The sequence below is a fragment of the Chlorocebus sabaeus genome, chromosome 25 (assembly GCF_047675955.1).
Source record: "Chlorocebus sabaeus isolate Y175 chromosome 25, mChlSab1.0.hap1, whole genome shotgun sequence".
NCBI classification, from domain to species: Eukaryota; Metazoa; Chordata; class Mammalia; order Primates; family Cercopithecidae; genus Chlorocebus; species Chlorocebus sabaeus.
Genome location: NC_132928.1, coordinates 36,805,029 through 36,818,982, shown reverse-complemented (window position 1 = coordinate 36,818,982; position 13,954 = coordinate 36,805,029). Strand labels below are relative to the sequence as shown.

General features: G+C 39.1%; 1 pseudogene; it reads left to right on the top strand.

The window, feature by feature from the left end:
- The first annotated feature begins 285 nt into the window (after positions 1-285).
- LOC119619896 (U2 spliceosomal RNA) lies at positions 286-437 on the top strand (annotated as a pseudogene).
- The last annotated feature ends 13,517 nt before the right edge of the window (positions 438-13,954 follow it).

Sequence of the window (13,954 nt, the reverse complement as noted above, 5' to 3'; positions counted from 1 at the left end):
GATTCATGATACCCTTTGAAATAACTATATCAATCACACATTTAAGAGTTTGCAATAAATAAGTCTGAGAAGATCAGAATCGGTGTTCTTTTCTTTTATTAAATTATGTAATTTTTTCCCACAAGCAGTTGTTGAGCACTTTCTCCATGATATATATGGCATGATGGAGGGGAGGAGACAGACAAAATTCCCGCACTTAGGTGGTTCACATTCTCAGTGGAGATGAAAGACAATACAGATGATGGTAGCTATTAAAAACTAGAACAACATACAGAAACTGTGCCCATCACTTCTCAGCCTCTTGGCTAAGATCAAGTGTAAAAACTGTGCCCAGCTTTAATCATTAATTGTAATTAATTTCATAACATCTTTTGGAAATTAAGGTGTTACACGTTCCCAATAATATTTACATTTTAATCAACTTTGCAACATCATTATTAATGTTTGTGTTATTAGAGAATGTGTTGACCAGATGTGGTAGCTTACTCTTGTAATCCTAGCACGTTGGGAGGCAAAGGCAGGAGGATTGCTTGAGCCCAGTTTTAGACTAGCCTGGGCAATGTACAAAAAATTTAAAAAGAAAAAGAAAAAACTAGCCAGGTGTGGTGGTGCATATCTGTAGTCCCAGCTACTCAGAAGGCTAACGTGGGAAGATCACTTCAGTCTGGGAGCTTGAGGCTGAAGTGAGCTTTGATTATGCCACTGCACTCCAGCCTGGGCAACAGAGTGAAACTTCATCCCAAAAGGAAAAAAAAAAAAAAAGGAGAGTGTCTTAATTTGTGTTATCTTAGAAACTTACCCTGAGACAAGATTAAAGTACCCATTGTAATTTTGGAGATGATATGGTTTGGCTCTGTTTCCCCACCAAATCTCATGTTGAATTGCAATCCGCGTTGTTGGAAGTGGGGCCCGGTGGGAGGTGATTGAATCATGGGGGTGGTTTCTAATGGTTTAGCTACATCCCTCTAGTGCTGTCTCAGGATAGAGTTCTCATGAGATCTGGTTATTTGAAAGTGTGTAGCATCTCCCTCTTTGCTTTCTATCTGTCTCTCCTGTTGGCCATGTGAAGATATGCCTACTTCTCCTTCACCTTCTGCCATGATTGTAAGTTGCCCGAGGTCTCCCCAGAAGCAGAAATCTATACAGCCCACAGAACCATAAGCCAATTAAACTGCTTTTCTTTATAAATTACCTACTCTCAGGTATGTCTTCATAGCAGTGGAGAACAAGCTAATACAGGAGGTAATACCAGAAATTGTAGAGCAGTAGAAAAGTGAGTGGTAGAGAAGTGATAGCAAATAAAGCGTGAATTATCAGACAATTCCCCACTGTGTGTAAATAGTGCATAATCCCTCTGAGGAACACTGTGCACCGGTAGATGACACACCTCAAAATAAAGCAGGAGCTGGGGTATTTATACACCAACTACCATCCACAAGCTGCTCCTGAAGAAACATTCATTCTCTGACACTTTCAGCCTACCACACATTTCACAAAGTTGACTCAGATGACCAGACAATGCCTCAGACAAAGAAATACAGGAGCTGAGAGTTGCAAGTTGGGCCATTGTGCCCTGAAGTGAAGGACAAAAAATAAGCAGCAGCATTTGCTACAGAGAGTGAGCACAATTTTAAAGCAGTTCGAAAGAGATAATTGTTTCAGTCATTCATCATCTTCTTTCAGACTACCCTTATGTAACTTTTTGCATATAACCATCCTCATGTATTTTTTACAAACTTTAAGTCAAAATGTGTATACTATTTTATATTTCATGTGTCACATAATAATCTATCACCTATTTTTGTATTTTCACTTTGAAGATCACATAGTGTTCTTTACAGATCTAGTTAGTATTCATTTCTTTTGATGTTTATTGAGTGCTCAGGCTCTTATTGAGAGCTGTGCATAGGTGCTGAGAATGGGTATAGAAATGAATTTGAAATTTTTAAAGAATTGATTGACCTATATAAACATGCGCACCAAGTTCAATGCTAGAGATGTGTTCAGTTGAAAGAGATGAAAACTCAGAAGATGGTGGTTAACTGAAGGCCATCAGAGAAGGTCCCATATAGGGGGACAGATGGACAAATATGAAGCAGTGAGGACATGCCAAGCCCGAGGAACACCCTGTGTGAAGGACGGAGGTGTGATGGCTCATTATTGTTAGAGTGTTACAAATAAAGAGCACAAATCATTCATTTCACCATTCTCCTCATATTGGCTATTTTTTATTATTTTCCTCTCTCTGTTATTAGAGGTAATATCTCAGTGAGCACCACTGTGCTTCTAGCTTTTTATTTCTCTTAGATTATTTTTAAAATGTGAACTTCAGAAACTGGAATTACCTGGTCAAAGGAAAGGCTCTTTTGTCAGGATCTTACTTTATGTCTTAACTTTGCAGAATGAATAATGTGGGAATTTCCAGCACAGTGATTCAGTGGGCTAAAGGTAGCAACTCCAGCACAAGACAGAGCCTGCAGAGAATTTTCTTTCTTGCTTGCTCTTGTGCTTCAGCTCTTGGCCTTTCTTACGACTTTCTACAGTGAAGTTCAGCTGTAGGCTCACGTGCTTCCTGAGTCTATTTGGGCAAAAGGTAGTAAATGGAAGAGAACAGCAGAGTTAAGATGACAAATCAACTTAAATTATAATAGGGCTGCATTTTAAATTGCTTCTTTTTCAAAGAAGAAAAAATTTTGTATCATCCGAATTGAAATAGCAACCAAAAAGCATGTTATTGCCTTATATAAAAGAAAAAAAAATTAATAACTTTTAAGACTACTTCAATGATTTATATTTTCGATTTCTGAAGAATTTTAATAAATATTTTTATAAAATGAATTTCATGGTTTCTCTCTACTCATCAAATCTTCAAATTAAAAGAAAAGTAACAAGAGAAAGAAAAAAGCCTTCTAAACACTTTTTCTATAGTTTTTACATAAATAATAGAAAATAGCATAGAGCAAATTACTTTTAAAATTATACAAAAAGTCAGATAAAAATTTTTGTCAATATGTAGAGATGTATAATAATTTGAAACAATATTCACCAAAATCATAGTGTAAATCTGTCATTAAATTTTAACCAAGTCAAATGCTTTAAAAAATGCACTCTATATATATACATACTTGTTTTGCTTCATTTTTTTTTCAGAATTCAAGATGCAATGCTTGATTTGGTTTATTAGTCACATCAAAAAATGAAATTAAGTAAGTGATCCTGATTCACATAATTCCTAGCTCTTATACTCAGTAGTTTTGTTTATTTTCCTGTTTTCAACATTTCTTGGTGAATTACATACTGGAAGTAATTATTGCTTCAGATGAAATTGCTTCAGAGCATTTCCAAAATGACTTAGGTAATATTCCTCACTTCTTTGATTTAAAAAAAATCGTTGTTTTCAAGGGCGTATAAGAAAAATGTAACAGAAAATCTCTCCACATCAGTTTACCTAGTCTAGCATCCACCCAGGGTTGAAATTCAAATTGTCTTTTGGGTCATTCAGTCTCCACTCCAGCAAACTTATTTTTAAGAAGCCGTTGGAGATTTTACTCATCTCTTCCTTCCTTGCTTTGTTTAAACAAACTTTCTGAGACAGAGAATCTCTGTACCCACGCCTGGCTACTCAGAGCCACCCTGACTGCAGCTTGTATCTTATGCATCTCAAATCCATCAAAATGACTCAGTATGTGGTCCTCATAATTGGTGTCACTATTGGATAATTAGTCTTTGCTCAGATATTAAAGGTTGGTAATGGCTCAGTGTAATCAAGCACCATATTAGAAAGAGCTGTGTGTCTGGAATCAGAAAATAGTCTCATAATCTTACACCACCACTAGCCAAGTTATCCTGGCAAGTTATTTCAAGTCTTTCGGAACCTCCATTTTAACAGTGTAGCTCAACATTATTGAGCACCCATTACGAGACACTAATCTAGGCACTTGGGATACAAAAGTAATTGAAAATGCCCTGGTCAATGCACTTGAGTAGTTTATCAATATTAGATGAAACAGGGAAGTACTACAATATGATATGTAAAGATATTTTCTGCAGGGAGGGAATGAAAATACAATTGTCTTCCAGAGCTTTTTGTTTCTCTCCAAAATATTAAGCTTTGGTAGCACCTCTCAGAAAAGACAACTTCTCCTCTTACTGGAACTTGAAAGTCTTTTGACTTTTCCTCATTAAATCTTCTTTGCCCTAGTTTAAAGATATTGTATGAAGTAGTTAGAAAAAAAATGCACATTAAGCACCCTTTAGGGATTTTGCTGCTGGTTTAGGAAAGATTTGCAAGCCCTACATTAAGTCCCTGCTGCATTGGGTGTAGGTCAAAAGTAAGTGGATGAGAATATCTAACCTAAGTATTGAAAGCAAATGAGGAATCATCTGACCCCTCGCTTATTTCCAGGTAAGGAAATGGAGGTTGGAGAGATCAAATGGCTCTCCCAAGCCACACAGCTAGTGAGTGGCTGAGTAGATGCAAAGCTGGATACTGACTTTTCCTCATTCTCTCATTCATTCCTTTAATGAACACTCACAGAGTATTCAATGCATACAAATTGTGCAAAACACTTCAGGGAATTTCTTCATGTATGAGACAGGCTCTCTGCTCTTCTCCTTCAATCTAATGCTGAATGTTAGCAGCACTTTATGTCAGAGATGAAGAGATAGTTGGAAGATTGTCTATCTGAAGAGATGAGTTGAACAAAATTAAAAAGTCTAGATTAATGTGAAGTACACAAGGTGACATGAGTCCTCAGGGTAATACAATTAATGAGCCATCACATATTGGTAGAATCTAATGAATATTCAGACTCTAATCAAATAGTAGCTCGGTTGAGTGAGGATAAGTGACCTGAACTGTGCCTTTGATCTTAATCTTAGGGAAAAAGAAGACAGAAAAGCAGCAGCAGAGAAACGGTTTTCTAAACAAAGGATTAAGGAAAAGGCTAAGATAGAAAATTTGCTGCTGTCAATTGACAAAAAATGGGGAGAGGCTTATTTTGTGGGTCCTATATTTCCTTGAGAGCTTCTTTGGAGGTTCTAGCAGGGGAGTGCAGTTACTTGTATACCCTTGACCAAAGACCAGTCCTCTATTGGAAATGGTCCTCCCTTTTGACCAAGCATGCAGCTTCAGAAAGGATGCACATGGAGCAATGAGGGAGGAAGGGGAGACTCACCTAGGTAGCCAGAGCAGCCAAATCAACCCTAACAATCAATGACATGAAAGACTGTTGCAGCCAGATCGCCCTCACATGCAAAGTCCTCTATTTCCACGTGTCACCTTTACAGACTTTGACTGTAATGGAATTGTATTAGAATTCCAATTAAAATCAGCTCTCCTTTAGGGAAAAAAAAAGGTAGATGAGAAGAGAAAAAATAAGAATCTCTGTGAATACTTTATTATGGTGCATACTGAACCATTCCTGGATGTGTTTCAGTAGATTCCACTGTCAAGTATAGCTAGTGGGAGGGTCAGTAATAACTCTCTTTTCAACACTAAGCAACTGGATTCCAACCAGACATCCTAACTGAAAGATGTGTCTGTTGCTCCATGGATCTTTGACTATTTGAATCTCTTTAAGAACTTTCCCTCTGGTTGCAGGAGACAAAGAAGAGATAATCACAGCTATCCATTTCAGTACAAGACTGCCTGAGATGTTGTCATTTTCTTCAAATCCCAGAGACTGTCAATTTGTGAGTTGCTATTTCCTTTTTCTACCTAAATCTTACTTTGAAACTAGGATTGGTCACTTCATGCTACATACTGCCCAATTTCTTTATTTTTAAAAAATTTTATCTTCGATTCTTTTGTTTTTATTTTCTTATTGTGTGCCTTCAAGCAGATATAGCCAGGACACACTGCATGATTTCATTATGATAAATGGTCACAACAAAAAGAATAAAGCACCCTGGGAAGAGTCTTGGTGAATACCAGCCACTGTGTTGGTTGTCCATATACCATGTCAAGTGGCTGCAGAATTCCCACAGTGTGTTCGGAAGGCTCAAAGGCAAGTACTCTGGGTACTGAGACTCTCCAAGGCCCAGGACAATTTTGCTGCTGAAAACCCATAGTGGACTATGAGTTGCAGAGAATTCACGTGGCATTTCCCAGCCCTTGAAATAGGTTGGTTGTTCTCCAGCTGTGATGTCCCCTAACAGCTCACGGTACTAAACCAGAGTTAAAGTCTGTTGTATACCATCTGTGACATGATAAAATAACCTAACATAGAAGTAAGGGCCCTACGTGTGTTTTATCTTATGTGAATTCCTGCTTTTCCAGTCACTGCCAGGCAGGATATTAATATACCTGTCTTTTTTTCTAAGGAAACTTGTACTTGAAGGGAAGAAATATGCACAATTCGATTTCATATAAATATTCAGAGTTAATCCTTCCATAACGCAAATGGAAAGAGTGTGACAATATTAATCCCATTTCTAAAAAATTACCTTTGATGAATGCCTTTGAACCACTAGGGTTGTTTTGAGTCTCTTTGGGGAGAAGAAAAATAAAGTGTGCCTAGAATAAAGCACATCAGGCTTCTTAGCTGCAACAAAATCATCCACAGTTGTAGGAATCTTTTGAGGTAGTTCAAGTCCAGGAACAGTTTTTCAGAAATGAGATGCAGGGTTTATAGTGTAGCCTATAAATTTCCAGTGCAGTTCTTGAAGATACACCAAATTCAGTGACTGTATTTGGGCACTAAATCATATACAAACAGGCAGTGGCATGATTTCCACCTTATCTTCATCCAGATCTCCAATGAAAACAAGAATTGCATGAGTGCACATTATTTATTTGTTTTTTTGGGAGGTTGGAAGATTTTTGCTGTTTCGTTTTTTTAGTTAAACTGGAGCTTGGGGAACCTCTTAGGAGTTCAGCTACCGGTCAAGCTTTGGGCTGAAGCAAGCTGAACTGATCCCTCTTTCCTAATATGTTTAGTTCCTCAGACTAGACACATTCTGTGCACAAACAAACCATGAGGAAAGGGCACTAGTGGTTTACCACAAAGCAGATTGGGCCAATTACCATAATGCAAGTTTACTAGGCAAAGACCACAGAGGTGACTGACTCCTGCTTCTGTATGTGGCCCTTGTCACTACTTTATGACAAGATAACTATAAGGAATTTAAGCTATTTCAAGGTCAGTCAGGCTAGTCTCATTGCCTTCTTCACTGTTCTAAACAATTCCAATGTGTGGATAAGACAGGAGCTTTCCTAGTCACCCAGTCTACTACAGGTATTCCCGATAGTAAGTTCATTGTTTAATTCAACCTGGATCATGGAGGTAACATAATACAGTGGAGTCAGGCAGTCGGAATTCAAATTCTGAACTCAACTCCTTACTCGCTATGCAACTTTGATCAATATACTTGAAATTCTGAGAGATTTCTCTTTTTCATCTGCAGTTCAATTCTGTTAAATCCAGTGCATTTTGGATCGGTAAGTACTTATGAGATACACAAACTGTGCTGGACATAGGAAAATAAAAGCTACAGAATCAGTATGGTCCAGGCTTGATGAGTTGGGGAGAGGCACAAAAGTTACATCAGGTGGCTGCAGAATTCCCATAGCATATTCGGAGGGCTCAAAAGCAAGCACTCTGGGTACTGGGACTCTCCAGGGCCCAGGACGGTTTTGCTGCTGAAAATCCACAGCGGACCATGAGTTGCAGAGAATTCACATGGCATTTTCCCAGCCCTTGAGAGAGACCAGTTGCTCTCCAGCTGTGATGTCCCAGAACAGCCCACGGAACTAAACCAGACAGCCCAAGAGGAAACTTGCCAGGAGCTTCTGCCAAGTTTGGATAAGCTCAGACCTGGACTTTCCTCTAGAAACCACAATGCATTTCTCTTTTGAGAAGAAGAAATTAGTAACGGGGCCTAAGGATGAGCGAACTAGGCAAGGAAGCAAAGGGCATCCATAGGAGGATCTCCCCTTTGGATGTACAGAAAATCCTCCTCCCAGAGAGGAAAAGAGAAACATATAATATTGACAGAGAAGAGTCCTGGGACTGATTTCTCTGCCACTGGCCACTGTGGGAACCTAAGTCACTGTTTTCTTATTGGTCCAAAAGTAGGGTTAAACCAGATTACTGTTTAGGTTCCCGAAAACCTCGACATACCCCAAACTATGCTATGCCCAGCTTCCATCAGCTCCCAGCAAAAAATCATTCTAACACACGTTCCTTCCAAGTGAACATTGAGCAGGTCCCATCTGTAGACTTGCTGAAGAGAAGATCATTGACAGCAGAATCATCACCAAACCTGCCAGAAATGAACCCAGCTACACTCTGACACAAGAAAAGTCCAAAATTTTCTCCTCTGCTATGTTGTCTTGTTAAAATAGAACAATAAATTCCATGGTCCAAATCTCTGGCAAGGGAAAAATACCTTCCTTGAAATTAGGAGAGGAAATTCCTCTCCTCTTCCCAAGGCCTATCACAGGGACCTGTAGCTTGCTTGACTCTAGAGGAAGGGACCTGAAGACCTCTTGGGAAGTCTGTGAACCAAGTGCAGCACTATGGGGCAAGGTTGAACCCCAGAGGCAAGGAAAAAGATAAACGGGTAAGAGCCAGACAGTTATCTGGGTCCTAGCTTGGCCTCTGTGGGCTTTTGGACAAATTACTTTGATTCCCTAAGGGTTGGTTGATTCTCCCTCCACACCTCATAGGATTATTGGGAGGGTAACTATGATAGTCATTAAGGCTCTTTATAAGTATTCTGGTAACTATTTTCCTTGCAGCCATTTGGTTAAATTGTACTTTCCATCCCACCTCTCCCCAGCAAAAAATAAAGTATGGGCATGTGATTTGGTTTGCTCATGAAATGTGAAAAGCAGCTTGTGTCACTGCTGAGCAGAAGTTTTAGAGGCTGTGAACAGTTCTTTGTGACTCGTCATGCTCTCTTTCTCTCTGTTTGGAGATTAGCAATGTTACAGATAGTGACTGTCACCCCTGGGTCCCAGAGCACACAGCTGACCTCTGATGGTTATGTAGCATACTGTTGTTGCTCTTGACCACCAACATTGGGAATAATTGCAATAGCAGCATAATATAGCCTATGCATTTTCAACAGGGGCAATATTGCCCCCCAAAAGAACAAAAATCTGTTCTTGAGTTGTGAAAAAATATATAATGGTCTATGGCTCTCCAAAAGACCATAGTACATAAACCAATGTAATAAGGTATATTTGTGGTATTAAAATGTCATGGAGGGAAAGGGGAGTTGGCATGGATTTAGAGAGAGAAAAAAAAAAAAGCCTAGAAAGACTCCCTAAGGATGTAATCATGAAAAAAAAGAAAGATTGAGAAGCATTTAAGCCTGTCCTTGCTTATAGAGTAGCATATAGATAAAGGACCTAGCATAGAGTAAGTTATTTCTGTTTGCCTAAAAGAGATTCAGAGAGAGTCACTGTATTATATACAGTATATTTTATTTCTTTCTCCTGTTGATTATCTTTCTCCCCAGCTCATGAAGGTAGGGAGTTTTTCTATCTTGTTAGTTGCTGAATCCCTAGTGTTTAGGATAACACTAGCACATAGCAGGTGCTCATTAAAACATTTGTTGAAGGAATAAATAAATCATGAAGACAGAAATGACCCCAGTTCTCACTAAACTTCCAAGCATAATGAGGTGTCAGTCACATGCTGATGCAGACAGAGCAGGCCACTGCTGCAGCGCATGGGAGAAGGAACTAACCCAGATCTGGGAAGGCTCCTGGGAGGAAACGATATTTAAAGTATGACTTAAGAAATGGAGAAGTTAGACAAACAAAAAGCAAAAATCAAGGGTTGGTGTAAAGTGAATTAAGTAAGAAGAAAAAAAAAAATATTTCAGACCAAAGGAATAGTACAAAGATTGCAAACTGGCAGCTACTGAGTCGGAGTTGGATTTCACCAACGGAGATGTTTTATTTGGCCAGAGTTGACTCATGTTTAAAAATCAAAATTTACATTAAGAACATGTAATTCCAGCCTGTCTTTAAATACTTGAAAGATTTGGGAAAAAAAAATGGCTACATGTGAATAACACTCCAGCTTTCAGTTACATACGGCCTCTAAGGGAGGAGACCACCTCTCATATTGTCTTATGCCCAATTTCTGCCTCCGAAGAAAGAAGAAGTAAAAACTAAAAGGCAGAAATGAAATCTACGAGCAGACAGCCCAGCATCACACCCTGGGCCTGGTAGTTAAAGATCTGCCCCTGACCTAACTGGTTATGTTATCTATAGATTCCAGACATTGTATGGAGAAGCACTGTAAAAAATCCCTGTCCTTTTCTGTTCCGTTCTCTGCGTTCTGGTGCACGCAATCCCCAGTCACGTACCCACCGCTTGCCCAATTGATTACGACTCTCTCACGTGGACCCCCTTAAAGTTGTGAGCTCTTAAAGGGACAGGAATTGCTCACTCGGGGAGCTCGGCTCTTGAGACAGGAGTCTTATCCATGCTTCCGGCTGAATAAACTCCTTCCTTTAACTCAGTATCTGAGGGGTTTTGTCTGTGGCTCTTCCTGCTATACCTCCATTATGGACCTTGAGACTGAAAGACATTGCTTTTTATAACTGTATATATTCCGTTATTTACTTCAAAAAGAATTAGGACACCAACTGATTATATACCACAGCCATGTGTCTATCAACAGCAGCAAAATGAAAGATAGACTGATAGGGCTACAAATTTCAAGCAAAATACACATATGGATTGATGTCTGGAAGAGAAGAACATGCCCATGCAAAATTCTAACCTGCTTTATTCAATATTTTGAAGGCATTTCAGGTTGTCTTTCTTGGAACAGTCTAAATAAAGGCTGAAAGATGAAAGAGCTAGGGTACATTTAAGGAATTGAAAATGTACTCTGGCTCACATATGTTTATTGTAGCACTATTTACAATAGCAAAGACTTGGAACCAACCCAAGTGCCCATCCATGATAGACTGGATAAAGAAAATGTGGCACATATACACCATGGAATACTATGCAGCCATAAAAAAGAATGAGTTCATGTCCTTTGCAGGAACATGGATGAAGCTGGAAGCCATCATTCTCAGCACACAGGAACTAACACAGGAACAGAAAACCAAACACCACATGTTCTCACTCATAAGTGGGAGTCGAACAATGAGAACACATGGGCACAGGAGGGGAACATCACACACCAGAACCTGTCAGGGGATGGGGGACAAGGGGAGGGAGAGCATTAAGACAAACATGTAATGCATGCAGGGCCTAAAACCTAGATGACAAGTTGATAGTTGCAGCAAACCACCTGTGTATACAAGTATACATGTATACCTGTGTAACAAACCTACACATTCTGCAGGTTTGTTATATAAATATATATATAAAAGACTTTCTAGGAAAAACTCACTCTCCTTCCCTCATCCTTATTTGGAAGCCAATGGGTACTGTATGGTGTTAGGAGGGGACTTGAGGACCTATTGCAATTTTAGAGTTTATAAAATGTATCTCTGAAAATCAGAAGAAAAAAAAAAAGAGTGATACAATGGACTTTGGGGACTTGCAGGTAAGAGTAGGACGGGGGCGGGGGATAAAAGACGACAAATACAGTGCAGTGTATGCTGCCTGGGTGATGGGTGCATCAGGATCTCACAAATCACCACTAAAGAACTTACTCATGTAACCAAATACCACCTGTACCCTATTAACTTATGGAAAAATAAAATCAAAAATATAAAAATAAGAAAGAAAGAAAATGTGATCTGGCTAAAACATAATGTGTGACATGGAGATGGAAGATGTAATAAACTCCAAATTTTGAAGGCTTTTGAATACCATTTTAAAAAGTCTGAACTTAGTCCTAACAGCAATGAGAAGCCACTGAAGTGCTTAAAGCAAATGAGTGATGTGTTCCTGTTAGTGTCAAAGAAGACAGATCAATCTGCCAGAATATAAAGAGTAGACTGAGGGCTGAGCGCAGTGGCTCATGCCTGTAATCTCAGCACTTTGGGAGGCCAAGGTGGGCAGATCACAGATCACAAGGTCAAGAGTTCGAGACCAGCCTGGCCAACATGGTAAAACCCCGTCTCTACTAAAAATACAAAAATTAGCCTGGCATGGTGGCACATGCCTGTAATCCCAGCTACTTGGGAGGATGAGGCAGGAGAATCCCTTGAACCCAGGAGGTGGAGGTTGCAGTGAGCCGAGATTGTACCACTGCACTCCAGCCTGGGTGACAGAGCAAGACTCCATCTCGAAACCGAAACAAAACAAAAACAAAAACAAAAACAAAACGAAACAAAAAAAAGAGTGGACTGGTGTTAAATAACACAAGAGGCTGAGTGGCAAATTATAAGACAATTGCAGAAATTCAGGCAAAAGAGGATATTGATCCTAATGAATAAGGGGTGATAATGGTAATGGAGAAATTCTAGAGGCATTCATTTTGTCCTTCATCATTAATATTACCCTCACTTATTTACAGTGTTATGCCCAATAAGACTTACCCCTTCAGATGCCTTTGTAGAGCCTTGGTAACTTCCTAGAACAGTTGTGCCAGTCCTGGACTATTTTCCTGGATATTGTCTGTTAGGTTAAAATAAATAAATCTTTTTATTATCAATATGCATGCAGTGCAATGCAATTATTGAGACACAGAACTGACAGATTTTAGTAGATGTAGGATGGAGACGTACTTTGCAGAATTTTTGTAAGGATTTAGCATAGGGGACCCCAACCTCGGGGCCACTGACCTGTACTGGTCCATGGCTTGTTAGGAACCCAGTCACATAGCAGGAGGTGCGTGGCAGGCAAGCAAGTTTTACTGCCCGAGCTTCACCTCCTGTCAGATCAGTGGTGGCATTAGATTCTCATAGGAGCACGAACCCTATTGTGAACTGTGCATGCGAGGGATCTAGGTTGCACACTCCTTATGCAAATCTAACTAATGCCCAATGATCTGAGGTGGAACAGTTTCATCCCAGAACCATCCCCCGCCACCACCACATCCATGGAAAAATTGCCTTCCACGAAACCAGTCCCTGGTGCCAAAAAGGTTGGGGACTGTTGATTTAGTGTATCGACTACCTAACAATGTCCAAAATAGAAGTAAGCAACAGGTGTTAATTCCTTCCTTCTCTCTTCCTGTTCCTGATCCTAAGGTCAGAAACCACAAATTCTAGTTTTCTTTGAAAGGTATCTAAACTTAAACAGTATACACACAAAGAATTTGGTACTTGGTTGTGGCTGATAGACTAGCAATTTTAATCAATGTTTAAACATGATTTAGACATAGGGAAAGCAATGTTGTAGCAAATGTTTTCAGACACACACATAAATTACAGATGGATTATTCAGGCTAATGCAGCTACAGAAGATAATTGTACCAGGTGGGTTTTATTCTGTGAGATATTTAGCTCTTCCAGTAATTTGATCAGTTTTGACTGAGTCATGCTCAAAGCTGAAACAAACTTTATTTTTGAAGATTTTAGTCTGATTAGATAATACTTTGGGTAATATCTGATCATTGAAGAGAAAGTACAAAGTAGAAAGCAAACACAGAGAACAGAGAAATAGCAAAATAAACAATAAACTATATTACCTTCTCTCTTAATGCAGTTATATATGCAGTTTTATGTAAAGAAGAATAAAAGATTGCTTTTGTAAATTTGTCGTAATCTTCTTTCTGTCTGCTAAGGACAAAGTGTAATAAAGCAAAAATCAATTAAAAGGTAATTATAAATATGATCTCAACTCTGTCGCAAAAGCAACTGCTTATCTATGTGCATATTAAAGAAATCCACGCAAAGAGAGGACTGGAAGGAAATGCATAGGAAGTGATCAGATATTCTCATGGAATGATATACTTTTGTGTAGTTTGCTATATTTCTATATTTCCTGTGATGGCGTTTATTGCTTTCATAATCAGGAAAAAAATTAACTTACTACAAAAATTTTTATGCAGCATTCCTTTGACTTGACAAACAGAGTTGTTTA